Below are 13,641 nucleotides of genomic sequence, written 5' to 3'. Positions count from 1 at the left end.
CCCCTCTATCCTCCTAGAGGCTCACCCCCTACTTCTTAGAAACTGAGGCAGCCCAGCTGGAGCCAAGGGGAGCTTCTTGGGAGATGAGCTTTTCCAATCGGAAGACCTAGACTCAAGGCCTTCGCAGCCTAGAGGCCTTGGGCAAGTCCTTCTTCCTCCCTGAGCATCAGTTTCCTCCTCTGTAAAATGGGAATAACAACAGCTGCCTCCTGGGATGGCTGGGGGACCACGTGCGCGGGTGTGTGAAGCACTTGGCACATGCCTGGCACAGGGAGGTACTTTGATCCACTAGTGTCCTGTTCCTGTCCCCAGCTGCCCTGGTCAGCACGAGTTACAGCAGCGCTTGATTGGTCCAAAGGTCCCTCCCCTCCTGCCCCAGGAGAAGCTGAAGAAGAAAGAGAAACAGCAGTTCTTGGAAAGCCACCATGGAGTCCTCCCTGGAATAGGCCAGTCTTTCATCAAGATGCCAACGGATGGTCACACCAATCACTGGGCCTGGAGTGGCCCTCTGTGACCTCTTGGCTGCCTCTCTCTGAGTTCCATGGTCCTGTTCTCCACTCCTTGTCTACCCCTACACTGGCCACCGGGGACTCCTCAAATGCCACCAGACATTTCCCTCCCAGGCCATCTCACTTGACCCTCCCCTGCTCAAAGCCTCTCCTGCCCTCCTCTCTTCCTACCTCCATTGGCATAAAGTCCTTTATGCCACCGAGCACTCCAGGCCCTCTCGGCCTGACCAGCACCCGCTACACTCTCTCCTGCCCCCCTTTACCTTGCCTGCCTCACACCGGCTATAGCCAGATGACCACCCACATGGCTACCGGGTTCCATTACCTGTGGGAAGAGCTTAGTCCGTGCCTGGCGCACAGGGGCCCACTCAGCAAGACGTGACCCAGGATTGGCAGAGACACCGGGCTCATGTCCCCGCAGGATTCTGTGCTTGGGATGCCCTTGCCCTCCTCTGGCAATCTCTGACTCACACTTAAAGACCCACCCTAGTCTCCACCTCCTCTAGGAAGCCTTCCTTGATGCCCACCCCTCTAGGTCAGTGTAGGTCCCTTCTTATTAAGTAGATCTGCATGGAGGCCCCCAGTCCTCCTGTCACTGCTGTCCTGTCTGGGTAACTCCAGTCCCAACCCACCGGCCTGGCATGTCCTCCCCCCAGTTCCTGTGGATTTTTGTAGGGTTTATGTCCACACATTGGTCCTCCTTGTTCTCAGCCTCAGTGGCTGCCCTCCATCCCAGCTGTAGGCACCTTACCTCTCCCTTATCCCAAGGCCTTGCAGTGGAGACTTAATTTGGATAACAGAGTTTGCTGACGTTCTGGAGACAGCAGAGAGCAATTCCAGCACAGAGTGCAAAACAGGTTGACAGTCAGAGTCAGGCAGCGTAATCCTTAGGAATTTGTCAACCATCCCTCACCACAGAGACTCTCTCACCAGCTGGGGTTTGTGGGGAGGTCTGACCTCTGAGAGTCATCTGGAAATTTCTCTGTCTCCCCCCTGAGTCCCTCCTTCCTCTCCTGTTATGATGAAGAACTTTGTCCTGCTGGCTCCCTGGAGACCCCAGGAGGGACCCAACCTGAGACAGATTCACTCTCTGCCAACGTGCAAAGGCAGCTGCTGCCCGTTATTTTAAACAGACATTGCCCTGGGCTGAATTGTGTCCCCCCAGGTTCATATACTGAAATCTTCACCCCCAGTACCTCAAAATGTGACTGGATTTGGAGACAGGGCCTTTAAAGAGGTGATTAAGTTAAAATGAGGTCATGGGGGGTGAGGGGTTCCAAATCCAACAGGACTAGCGTACTGATCAGTAGAGGAAGTTTAGACACAGACGCACACAGAGGGAAGACCGTGTGGAGACACGGAGAAGGCTGCTGTCTGCAATCCCAGGAGAGAGGCCTCAGGAGAAACAGCCCTGCGACACCTTGATCTTGGACTTCTGGCCTCCAGGACTGTGAGAAAAGAAATTTCTGTTGGTTAAGCCCCAAGGCCTGTTGTGTCAGCCCAAGGAAGCACTCACAGGTGTTCTGAAGCATCTTCCTCATGGAGCTGTCAACATCTGTGCGTGGGCCCGTCTCCCCCTACAGACTGTGAATTCCTTGAAGACACTGGACAGAGCGGACCTGTCCAGCCCTCAGAGCCTCGTCCCCACCACACCCTGAGAGGTTCAGAGAGAAATTCCTGAGTGAACACCTTCCGAGATGAACAGAACTTTGGTTCATTGGCTTATAAAATCAGCAAATGCTAGAAAGGGGAGAGACCTTACAATGCACATCCCCTCCCTGCTCAGTGCCCCTGCTCACCTGTCGACTGCCCACCTGGCCTCTGACCCTCAACAGCCCTGCAAGAAAGTCCCCTTTCCATTTTACAGATGGGTAGGTTGAGGCCCAGGGAAGGCAAGTGATGTGCCCAAGGTCACTTATGGAGTCAGAGACTTTAGGCAAGAGAGAATCTGAGAGGGGGAGGGTAGGGGCAGAAGGCTCTGCAGGGTCCCGCCCTCTGGAAGGAGACAGAGAGGAGCTGGGTTTGAATCCCAACTGCCTCTCTTGCTTGCTGTGTGTGAGCAGGTCACTGGCCTCTCTGAGCCGGGGCCTCAGTTTCCGTCTGTACCATGAGGCTGAGAAAATGAGACAGCACAGGAGGTGCTCAGCACGGGGTCTGGCCCACAGAAAGGCCGCAAGAAATGGTGCTGGTGCTGCTGCTCGTGAAGACAGTCTTCTGGAATCACCCAGCTGGCCCCGCACCTGGCCCCGCAGGAAGTCTGACAAAGAGCTCGCCGTGGAAGCTTTTCCTGCCAGTCAGCGCAAGGGGAAGATGGGGGCGGGCCACCTCTGTCCCCCTGCCTCTGAGCACTGCCCCCGGCCCCCAGCATACACTGTCATGCCTTCCACCCGGCCTCAATGGCCAATTGTTCTTCCTCCAGGCCCAAACCAAGCCAGACCTGCCAGGAACCAGCCACTAAAAATAGCCAGGCCGGAGTGCTGGGGTCCAGCTGCTTATCTCACTCCAGGATCGGGATCTGCTCCCTCTTCCTGGCCACTGCTCTGGGCGAAGTCCAGCTTGGCCAGCTCCCAGCTCACCCTAAAGGAGGTCCAAACTCACGCCCACAAAATATTTCATAGAAAATTCGAGGCTGGCTATAATTCTCTGACAGCAGACCCTTGGTGCAGACTTGCAGACTCGCAGACTCGCAGACTCGCAGACTTGGCCTGTGGTGAGCCGGGAAGAAGGGCCTGGAAGGCCATAACTGGGAAAGCACAGAGAAATAGGGAGAGGCATTCAAGGTGGTAGGAACAGCAGAAGCAAAGGGATGAGGGAGGATGCTGAACAGAACAGTGAGGGGCTACAGGAAGTCTCTTTGGTAGAGCAGGAAGGGAGTCTTCAAGGGGAACTCAGGCTCAGCTGAGCAGGGCCTTGAATGCCAGGCAAGGCTTCCCTGACCTTCAAGGCCACACCTTGCCAGGAACAAGTGCCCTGGATGCTTTGACTCTCGGGATCTCCTCTGCTCTCTCCTCCCTAAGGAGTAGTCACAGCTCTGAGGGAGGAGCCTAGGGCTGGTGGGAACAGAGAAGTGTCTCTAGCACACCCCTCCTAGCCTCAGGAAGGGGATTTCTCATCAGAGACATATCATTATCTGACGCAGAGGCTGGGAACACAAAGCCTGCAGACTTTTAAGCCTTCAACTATCAGCCTTCAAGAACCCGTTCTGGGCTGGGTACTGGGGACCCACATGGCCACTCAGTTCTAGCCCTTCCAGGGCTCATGGTCCAGGGGAGAAAGACAAGTGAAGAGGCAACTCCAGGGCTGAGTCACCTGAGCGCAGTGCTTGGACAGACCAGAGAAGAGCCCTCCTCCAGACTTAGGATGACAGCAAAGAGTTCCTGGAGGACACTCGCCCTGAGCTGAATCTCAAAGGTTAAGGAGGAAGTGGCCAGGTAAAGGGGCAACAAGAACTGTGTTTGAGGCTGAGAGCAGCATGTGCAAAGGCCCCGGGGTCCAAGTGAGTTTAGCTGGTGTGTGTGTGGGCAGGAGCAGGGTGAAGATGGGGTGTGGAGGTATTGAGGCTGGAGAGGTCTTTGGGGAACAGATTTCTAAACTCCTCTGAGTCCTTCATGGACACAAACATAGTAGTCACTCATGGAAAGGCTGGCAAATGAAATTGTTGGGAAAATGGAAATCAACCACACCGAGTAGATTAAATCCTATTTTTTAAATTCAGAGTCTGGAAATTTGATCCTGATTATTCTGTAAGGAAAGCCTTGTATCATTTGTACATTGGGGGGTTTGATTTAAACGCTGTGCTTAAATCGAGCATACCTCCATTACACAGGAAGCATCTTCAGAAGTCCTTCCTGCGAGGGCCCAGCCAGACAGATGTGGGTTCTAGAAAGACCCAGCACGTACTAGCCTGTGGGTGCTTGCAGCCCAGAGTGAAGAGCTCAGTTCTGGTGAAATGAATAGAAGGTAGGTCATCCTTCCCCACCCTCACCATCAGGCACAGCCACGTGAATTGTTTTGGCCAATGGGCTATTAGCAGAGAAGTTTCAAACAGAAGTTTAAAATACACTTGTGTCTGAAAGAAAAAGTAACACTAATTCTACACAATCTCTTCTAGAAAATAAATGAGGCAGGGAGCACTTCCCAACTCATTTTAAGAAGCTGTATTACCTTGATACCCAAACCAAAACAAAGAGAGTACAAAGAAACTATACACCAATATCCCTCATGTATATGATGCAAAATTCCTTAACAAAATATTAGCAAATAGAAGTCAGCAATATAGTCTAAAAATTATACACCATTACCAAATGAAATTTATTCCAGGGATGTGAAGCTGATTCAATACTTGAAAATCAACCAATGTAACCCACCTTATTCACAGGTTAAAGAAGAAAAGTCACATGATCCTATCAATGGATTTTATTTTTAATTAATAAAAATAAAAATTTTTATCAATGATAAAAATTCTCAAAAATTAAGAATAGAGGGCAATTTCCTATATAAATAAACTTCCTATATAAATGTAGATGTACATATAAATAAACATGATATAGAAATAAAAGATCTTCCTAAATAAATAAATAAAACCTACAAAAACCCTATAGCTGATATCATTTTTATTGGTGAAAGACTGAAGCCCCAATAAGGCAAGAAAGGAAAATAAATAGTATACAGACCAGAAAGGAAAATATAAAACTGTCCCTATTTGCAGATGACATAGTTGTTTATGTAGAAAAATTCAAGGAATCAACAACAACAAAAAAAAACTCCTAGAACTATTAAGCAGGTTCATCAGAGTCACAAACTACAAGATCAATGTACAAAAATCCATGGTATCTCTATGTGCTGTCAATGAACATGTGGAAACTGAAATACAGAATCATTTACAATCACCAAAAAAATAATGAAATACATGGGTGTAAATCTAACAAAACATGTATGGGATTTGTACTGGAAACTACAAAATACTGATGAAAGACATCATAGAAGATCTAAATAAATGGAGAGACATACCATGCTCATGGATTGGAATATTCAGCATAATAAAATTCCCAGTTCTCCACATTCTGAAATACAGATTTAACACAATTATTATCCAGATCTCAGGAAGACTTTTTGTAGATTAGGCAAGATTATCCTAAAATTTGTACAGAAAGATAAAGGAACTGGAATAACTAAATACAACTTTGAAAAAAAAAGAATAAAGTGGGAAGAGTTACTCTACACAGGTGGAGAGATAGGAAGTATAGATCAATGAAACAGAATTGAGAATGTAGAAAAGACCTACACGAGTATGGCCAACTGGTTTTTGACAAAGATGCAAAAGGAATTCATAGATAGGATGGCTATAAGAAAAAAATTACAAGTGTTGATGAAGATGTGGAGAGATTGGAACCTTCACACACTGCTGGTGGGAATATAAAATGGTACGGTTTGGCAGTTCCTCCAAAAGTTAAACATAAGAATGGATGACTCTATTTCACACCAAGGTCTATACCCAAGAGAACTGAAAACATATGTCCACATAGAAACTTGTACATGAATGTTCATAGGAACATTATTCATAATAGCCCAAATGTGGAAACAACCCCAAATGTGGAAACAATCCCAGTCCATCAACTGATGAATGGATAAATAAAGTGCAGTATGGAATGTGGTATTTGGAATGTGACATATGCAATGAAATATTATCAGGCAATAAAAAGAAATGAACTTGCTACAACACAATGAACTTGAAAACGTTATGCTAAGTGAAAGAAGCAGAAGGAAAAGAGCACATATTGTTTGGTTCCATTTATATGAAATGTCCAGAATAGGCAAATCTGTAGAAAAAGAAAGTAGATTCGTGGCTGTCCAGGGCTGAGTAGGAGGGGGTGTGAGGAAAGGAGTGACTCTTAACAGGTATGGAGTTTTTTTAGGGGATGATGAAAATGTTCTAAAATGAATTATAGTGATGGTTGTACAACTCTGCAAATATGCTAAAAACCATTGCGTTGTATATTTTACTTAGGTGAATTGTATCTGTGGTTACACTGCAGTAAAGCTGTTATTTAAAAAAAATCAGTGGATGAAGGATATTCTTTTCAACAGATGCTGTTGGAGAAATTGGATGTTCTTATGCAAAAGATAAACCTCAACCTAAATCTCATATTTTATATAAGAACTAACTCAAAATGGATCATAGACTTAAAATGTAAAACTACAAAACTTTTAGAAGAAAATGTAAGAGAAAATCTTCAGAAACAAGGGCTTGGTGAAAAGTTTCTAGACGTAACACCAAAAGCATGGTCCATGAAAGAAAAAAAATGGTAATTTGGACTTGGTCAAAATTCAAAATTTTTGCTTTGAAAAAGCTACTATTAGGAGGATGAAAAGACAAGCTACACACAGAGAGGAATCATTTGTAAATCGAATATCTGACAAAGGATTCACACGTAGAACATACCAAGTGCTCTCAAAACTCAACAGTAAAAAAAGCAAACACTCTGATTAGAAAACAGGCAAAAGGCAGGAAGAGACATTTTCACCAAAGGATATACAGATGGCAATAAGTACATAGAGAGATGTCCAGTATCACTAGCCATTAGGTTAATTCAAATTAAGACCTGGATGAGATATCATCACATACCTATTCGAACAGCTGAAATAAAACATAGGGGCAACACTAAATGTTGGCAAGGATGCAGGGAAACTGGGTCTCTCATAGTCAGCTACTCTGGAAGATAGTCTGGCAGCTTCTTAAAAATTAAATCTATTCTTACCATATGACCCAGCAATGGTACTCCTGGACATTCATCCCAGAGAAGTGAAAACTTGTGTCCACATAAAACTCTCTACACAGTTGTTCATAGCAGCTTTATACGTAATAGCCCAAAACTGGGAATAACCAAAATGTCCCTCAATAGGTGAATGGTTAAGCAAACTACTGTGTATCCATAACAAAGAACACTAGTCAGTAATCAACAGGGTTGAACTATTGACATACACAACAGCTTGTGTGGATCTCAAGGGTATTATGATGAGTGGAAAAGACAATCTAAAAAGGTCACATACTGTGTGATTCCATTTTTATAACATTCTTAAAATGACAAAATTATAGAGATGGAGAGCAGATTAGTGGTTGCCAGGAGTTTGGGATGGTGGAGGTGGGGGGTGAGTGTGACTATAATGGGATAGCAAGGGAGATCTTTGTGGTGAAATAGTTCTGTATCTGGACTGCGGTAGTGGTTACATAATCTACACATGTGATAAAATGACATAGAACTATCCACACGCATAGTACCAATGTCAGATTCTGGTTTTGATGTTGTACTATAATTAAGTAAGATGTAATTATTGGGAGAAACTAGGTGAAAGGCACATGGGACCTCTCTGTACTATCTTTGCACAATTTCCTGTGAATATATAATTATTTCAAAATTAAAAATTGAAAAACAGAAACAAAAGCAGCTTTTATTTCAGTGAGGATGCTCCCCAAGTAGATGCTGACTCTTCCGTCCCTGTGGAGGGATACATGGAGCAGATCTGAGCACAGCCCACGATGAACACAATGAAGAGTCAAGTCCAGCCCAGCTCCTCCTGGATCAGCTGATTCTATCTGACTTGTAGAAGCACAAGGGAGAATAAATGATGTTTTAAGCTGCCGAGCTTTGGGGTGGGTTGTTTTGCAGCACTGGTATGACAATAGCTGATTAATACATGACCACTTGTCATATCTCCTCTCCATTGCCCTAAGAGGGTAGATGTCTGTCTTTGGTGACCATGGCAAAGATAGCTAATTTTCTCCAACACTGCTGTACCCTTCTGTTACCCCAAAGTAATAGAACCTCTGGGTTTTATCTCACAGGGCTATCTGCATTCAGACTACATTTTTCAGCCTCTCTCATAATGAGGTGTGGCCATGTGACCAAGTCCTGACCAATGCAATATAAGGGAAAGTGTCATATGACAGTTTCTGGAAGCCTTCTTTAAGAAATAATTAACATCCACTTTTTGCCCTCTTTTTCTTACCTCTTCATTGCTTCCCACCAATTGGAATGCAGAAGTGATGACTGGAGCTCAAGCAGCCATCTTGGACATGGAGTAAAAGTTTAAATTTGAGGATGGCAAAAGGAAAACAAAATAGAAGGAATTAGGGTTTCTGATGATCATGGAGATGCCATACCATCCCTGAGCTGCTTATATATTAATTTCCTTTATTTGAGAGAGGTTCTTATTCTATCTTTTCTGTCACTCACAAGAGAACTCAGTCTTTACTTACACAATGGCTTCTTTTCCAGGCTACCTTTCTCCATGAGCTTATCCTGTGCAACTACTAACCATGCTGAGGACTACTATGAGGCTTCTATCCACTAAATAAGTATTTATTAAGCAATTACTATGTGTCAGACAAAGTAATAATGCTGGGGAAACAAAAGGAGAAATACAGATGTGGTCCTTACCCTCAAGGGCTTGATAGTTGAGAGGAAAAGAAATGATCACATATGTATAAGTAATAACCATCTATGACAAGTGCCATGAGAAAAAGGCACAAGATACTTTGTGAGCAGACAGCGGGGCCCTCTTCCAGACAAGGACTATTAAGGAAGGCTTCTCTGAGGAATTGACATCTAATCCAAGCTCTGGAGGAGGAGGGGTAAGAATATAACTTTGTGCTTAAGAGCTTGGGCTCTGGACCCAGCCAGCCTGCGTTCAAAACCCATCTCTCTCCTGTTGCCCTGTGACTTTGAGCAAGGCACAAACAAACTCTCTGTGCCTCTGTCTTCTTGTCTGAGAAATAGGTTTTTATTTAATAAAAAATTTATGTAGCCTTTACAATGTGCCAGGCATTGTTCTAAGCACTTTTAACTCTCATGATAGCTACCCTATGGTACTAGTACTATTCCTTTCCCCATGGACAGATGGGGAAGCTGAGGCCCAGAAAGTGAAGCAACTTGCCCCAGGTCACACAACTAACTGGAAGAACTGGGAGCTACCCCCAAGTAATCTGGCTCTGGAATATGTCCTCAGGACACTGCACTATAGTGGGTAATAACACTAGCTCTTAACTCATGGGGGTTTTGCGAGCATAAAATAAGAAAGTGTCAGTTAAACACTTAGCACAGTGCCTGGAAAATATTAAGTGTTCAATAAATGTTAGCTATTATTTTTGTTATTAGCAGTAACAACTAATAAAAGAGGGAAAGAGTGTTCTATGCAGAGTGAAGTACACGTGCAAAGGCCCTGAGGTAGAAGGGAGGGTGGTGCATACAAGGACCTGAAGCCAGACAGACCAGAAGGGCTGTATGCAGAGAGCTCAGCGGTGGCCATCATCCTTCTCAACAACCCTATTAGTGGGAACTATTATAATCCCCTCTTTATAAATGAGGACACCAGAGAGGTTAAGTGACTTGCCCAAGGTCACGGAGTGAATAGGCATCTGAGCCTGGACACAAACCAGGTCTGTCACCCTCCTAGCTGCCACTCTCCACTGCCTTGCAATGTCCAGGCTCCAGGGATGGAGCGCGTGCCCCTTGTGAGAACAGTTCAGCAGGGGAAGTGAACACAGCCTGAGGTGTCAGAGTCGGATGGCTCCTAGAGAGAACTTAGCTTTCCTTCATTCCCTTTATATGTGATAGTTTTCCCCGGGGTGGGGGTTATGACCTGAGCTCACCCCCCTGAGAGGCAGGACTCTGGCCTGTGCTCAGTGTGTGTCGCAGAGGCAGGGTAGGGGTGGACTGTACCTCAGGGGAGGAGCATAAATAACCAGCAGACCTTTCCTCAGCCCAGCCTGACAGAGGACTGGAGGGCAGTGTCCCGAGGGCACGTGAACCCTGAAGACTCAGGCCGGTGGTAAATACACAGCTCCTTCCAAGTCTGCCCCTCCGGTCCTCAGTCCTCTGGGGAAGTGGTTAACCCTGTTTTTAGAATCCTGACGACTCATGTGTACACACACTAACACACAAACACACACTCTCCACATTCAGAGACACACTTGGCTTGAATCCCAGCCCCTCGCATCACACAAAGTGCCATCTGCCCCTTCAGAATATCCTCAGACAGGAGGAAAAGCTTGCTTCTCCTTCTTTTCCAGAAGAAAACAACAGGAGAGGGGAGGAGCCTCATCCAAGGCCACACGTGGGTTTGGGACAGAGCTGGGGGCAGGGCAGCTGCCTGACAGGATACATGCTATTCCGTTGCCCCTGAAATGGCAGGTAGGACCCTGCTGAATCCACTGGGGCCTGGGGCCCAACCCCATCCCCTAGGTGCCCTGTCCCTGGCCTTGAGTCACCAGCCCTCCAATTGGAAACTGGCTGTGGAATAGATGCGGGGGCTGCATCCTCCTGCACAGCTGGCTGGGGCGTGGCCTGACCTCACCTCTTGGCTTCCGCAGTTGCAGCCCCAGGCCTCTCTCCCTCAGCCCCCACAGTGGGGGGCAGTTGCGGGGAGCCCTCTGTGGCCGACACTGTGCTCAGGGTTTACACATATTATCTCACTGAGTCCACGGAAGTCCCATGAGGTGGGATTATTATTCCCATTTTATAGATGGGATGACTGAGGCGCACAGGGGTAAACAACTTCTCACACAGCTCTACTGAGAACTGAGTCAGCTCGGGACCAGATATCCCCACACACTTAAGCTCACTCTACTTATTGGCCTTCCTTAGAAAAGTTCTGCCCTCAAGCCAAGGAGAAGCCCCGAATCCAAGCCACTAAATCCTCAGACTGGCTGGAGGTGAGGCTCCCTGGGAGTTAGGGATGGGTCCCAGTTCCTGCCCAGCCACCAAGTACTTGTCCATTTGCTCTGAACCTTAACTTTCTCATTTGTAAAGTGAAAACAACACTTGGACCTTCCCCTGTTGTGAGGACGGATGTAGGTGAAGCATGGACCACCCTTGGTATGTGGTGTAGCTGTTACTTTTTATCTGCAATCTGTCACTGCCCTCCCCCAGCCCCAGCGAAGCCTCTACTCCCATGCGCGCTGAGCAGGCTCAGATCAGACCCACAGCTCTTCCTCTTCCCCGACTGTCTCCTCCAACCCAAGGGAGGGGCACCCCAGCAGCAGGGGGCCCAGGGCACCCCCTTCCCTCCTGCCTGGCCCGGTCAGGGAGAGGACAGGCGAAGCCAGATGTTTCACAGATGTTGCTGATTGTAAGCAAAACAATAGCACAGGGAGCGGCTTCTCTGCTTGAGGGCCTGAGAGCACTGAGGGAGAAGCAGGGGCGAGGGCCAGGCCTCAGCAGGAAGAAGTGAATCAGAGAGACTTTCTAGGGTGGGATGTCAGCAGGAGGGATCATGGGAGGAGGCATTAGACAGAGTCCAGGGGGAGTAAGGCAGGGAGGTTAGGGGTAGGGAGCTCAAGGGAGTCTGGTGAGGGTGAGAGGAGCAGGGAGAAGTGAAGCCGTGGAATCGGGCTGAGGCTGTGGGGGCTGCCTGGGCAGAAGACCTGTGGGGGCTCCTGCTGACTTGCCTCCCTTGCCCCACCCTGACCCCAGGGTCCCAACTTCAATGGGGAAGAATTTTAGTGCCCCCAAGAGGCTCCCAGGCCATCCTGAGCTGTCTCAGAAGGTAATGAGCTCCCTGTCACAGGAGGGGTGCAAGCAGAAACCCAAGAAGGGACCCAGGCACCAGGCAGCAGTCATAACCAGATGGTCTTTTCCGGGATGGAGAGCCTGAGAGGCCCTAACTGTGCCCAGCCAGGTGAAGAAGACAAGAGCCTAAGGAACTTGACTGGCCCACAGCTAGTTGGCTGAAGTTAGCGCAGGCAGGCCAGTCCTGATCCCCTCCCACTGGCATCCAACCAAGTGGCACTACTGTGCCCTCTGCCCTTTCCACCCTTCACACCCTATTTGCCAGCTGACCCCAACTGCTCACAGCCAGGCCAAGCCTGGGCAGCAGTGCAGGGACAGAATGTTTCTGACTTACTCCCTGGAACAGGCTGGCTTTGTCCTTTAGCAAAACCATTCCTGGAAGGACAGGAAGCTGGGGTCTGAGACTAAAGGCTTCCTGTCCACACTAATCAGGGTAGAGAAAGAGCCTTGCCACCTCCCCGTGACCCTGACAATGATATGGCTGACAGCAGTTCGTGTTGAAGAAGCACATCCCTGCAGCAGGGCTAAAACTGGGCTAAACTTGCCAGCAATGACCTCACTGAGTCATTGCAACTCTGGGGTAGATGCCAGTATGCACAGTTTATAGATGAGAAAACTGAGGCAAAGGGAGTTTATGCAGCTTTTTTTTTTTTCAAAGATTTGCAGCTAGCAGTAAGTGGTGGAACCAGGGCTGAATCCTGGGCCTTGTACCTCTGTGCAGTGTTGCTTCCCTCCCTCCACCTCAGTCTTCCCATCTGTGAGATGGGGAGGGAGCTGGACATGATGACCTCACAGCTCCCAGTTCCCACAATGACCAGCAGGGATTGCCGGATGGAACCAAGGGGACTGCTCCTCCCTCCCATGTGAGAGAAAAAGTGGGAAACAGTCCTGACACCATACAGGTAAGGGGACTGCGGCCTGAGGCAGTGAGGGCTGTGCCTAAGGCCCCCCCCAGGAGTCCAGGCCCCGGTAGGGCAGGCAAATCTAGGCGCCTTTCCAGGTGGCTCTCCAGCTGCTAGGCAAAGCCAAAGAGGCTGGGAGGCCAACGGTCCAGGGCATGAGTAATGGAAACCAGGCAGTGGGGCCTTCCGAAATGGGAATTCCATCTGCCTGACTTGGTTCTCCTGGACTTTGGTTTCCATGGTAACTTGGGAATGGGAAGGTGGAGGGCCTGGCCCAAGGCTGAATCCCTAGAATCTGAAGAAAGGGGAAGGTGAGTCTCCTCTGGGCTGAGTGTCTCCTCCAAGCAGATGATGCCACAGAGAAGCCAGGCCAGGCTGGGACTTGGAAGCCCTGGGCACTGATGTCAGCTCTGCTGACATCATTTTGGGGGGAACAGGAGTGGCATTGCAGTCCTCTCTGTGCCTTGATTTTCTTAGCTGTTGGGTCCTCAAGTCTCAGGTTTGGACGAAGCCTGAGAGGTTCCCTTGCTCTGAACAAGGAGCATATCTCTGTCCTCAATTCTTCCAGAGTCACTGAGACACTGGCAGATCTGTTGTGAGAAAGCCCTTCACCATCTACAAAGCCAAACAGGGCTCACTGGCCAGGTCCAGTGCCAGACCCCT

General features: G+C 48.0%; 1 long non-coding RNA gene across 2 annotated transcripts; it reads right to left on the bottom strand.

The window, feature by feature from the left end:
• Positions 1-4,651: 4,651 nt before the first annotated feature.
• Positions 4,652-12,824, bottom strand: LOC116663233. 2 transcript variants are annotated; one of them, XR_004319433.1, is made up of 2 exons: positions 8,517-12,824; positions 4,652-8,107 (listed from the first exon to the last, which is right to left on the bottom strand). It is a non-coding gene; the product is annotated as an uncharacterized LOC116663233 (long non-coding RNA). The 2 variants fall into 2 exon arrangements; XR_004319434.1 differs by having other exon boundaries at positions 4,652-8,103.
• Between the last annotated feature and the right edge of the window lie 817 nt (positions 12,825-13,641).

Source organism: Camelus ferus, chromosome 4, assembly GCF_009834535.1.
Source record: "Camelus ferus isolate YT-003-E chromosome 4, BCGSAC_Cfer_1.0, whole genome shotgun sequence".
Lineage (NCBI taxonomy): Eukaryota > Metazoa > Chordata > Mammalia > Artiodactyla > Camelidae > Camelus > Camelus ferus.
This window is presented reverse-complemented; position numbering and strand designations above follow the sequence as displayed.